Genomic DNA, 1,658 nt, shown 5'->3' on the forward strand with positions numbered 1-1,658 from the left:
CCTTTCCATATATGCGTATCCAAAACCTAATCAGCCTAATCCTCGTCCATAAAAGAAAATCAGTAGTCCTCATCAGTTATTACTTACTGTGCATATCGACGCATTTTTTTCATAGCAACTTGAGAACATTTCAATTAGTTAATTGTTTTTTTACTCTATTTGGTTAGAAGGTATATTTTTCGTTTTTACTAACTGTGGCAGATCGAATGCACTTTACATAATACAGTTTGTACATTTCAGTTTTTTTAAATTGGAAACCATGTGTTTATTTAATCATCTTTTTTTTTTAGTACTTATTTACAAACAGACAAAACCAAATGTAAGTCCTTAGTTAAGTATTTTTACGATATCCGTACCTTATTCAATTTCGTTCTGTTAAACTGCACTAGCTACAATTGGCTCACTGTTTGACAACAACAAAATTTACAACAGATGACGGTTTCGAGATAATAAACATACATATGTTCACGCTAATATCGCTACTTCATGAGTTTCCACATACTATTTCCATGAAACTAATGAGATTTGCTTATTGGAAAAGCGAAAGACAAGTACTAAATGCCAATCAGCATTTATAATTTCTCAAGAGTGGAATGAACGAATTAGTGCTTTTATCTCCAAGTTGACATTCCAGAAAACTAGAGAGCAGACAATGGATGCACTTCTTCTTCCTCCCATTCTTCAAGACAAAAGCCTAAAAAACAGTTCCGCTTTTTTGAATGACTCATCGTGTAAAGACCAGACAATGGAAACGCGTTTGCCTTGACTGCTTCCCTTTGTCCCTTGACTCAATTAGCAAAGTTCAGTCTGAACTAAACATAAGCAATTTTTCATTCACGTAGATTTATGTCTGGTTGCGAATGGCTGAGAGTTGTCTTTTATACGATTATTGCACTACCTTTTGATGGGCGCAGTAATCTTATTTTTCTATACTTATAACACGCTAACGACCGATTTTATGCTAACTGTATTAAGATCTAAGACGACATGTGTGGTAGTAAAATGCAAATAATCTTTATGCGATGAAGTACGTACTGTGTGACAGATTTAATTACAAAATGTGGTTTGTGGCGATGAGATTAATCGTGGAATAAGATCGTAAGAAAATGCTGTGATAGGTATTCCCATACATTGGTATATCTATTCAAGGTGACAATATATTTAAGATAGTCAAATATTCCCAATTTAATATTTTTCTAAAGCTTACGTACAACGGAAAGATAGATCCCAGTGTTACCTAGGTATCTTTTCGTTCTTCTTATGGCATCAATTATAAAAACAGCGTTGACTGAGAAATTATAAATCACTATCCAGTGAGCAACTGCGCCTCTCATGTGAACAGATCCCCCCAGAGCAGGTTTAGTTTTACTTGTTTACCTACAGAAAATATGTTTTTTTTTTTTTTTTTTTTCATAGAGGACGACGACTACTTAAAGTAAAATTCAAACCTACAACGCGATTTAAGTGGATAATTTTTAGACAGTTTAATATAACACAATGTCATTTCAAAGTACAGAAAACGCACGGCATCTCTGCTCTTTTCATTTTCTACTGGTATAGATATTATATATTTACAGGAAATCCCACGGAATTACCGAGATAAGTTTTTCTGGAAGCTATAGCAGGGGGCAACATTAATGAAAGAAATACCGCGAAAA

The sequence above is a fragment of the Macrobrachium nipponense genome, chromosome 9 (genome assembly GCF_015104395.2).
Source record: "Macrobrachium nipponense isolate FS-2020 chromosome 9, ASM1510439v2, whole genome shotgun sequence".
NCBI classification, from domain to species: domain Eukaryota; kingdom Metazoa; phylum Arthropoda; class Malacostraca; order Decapoda; family Palaemonidae; genus Macrobrachium; species Macrobrachium nipponense.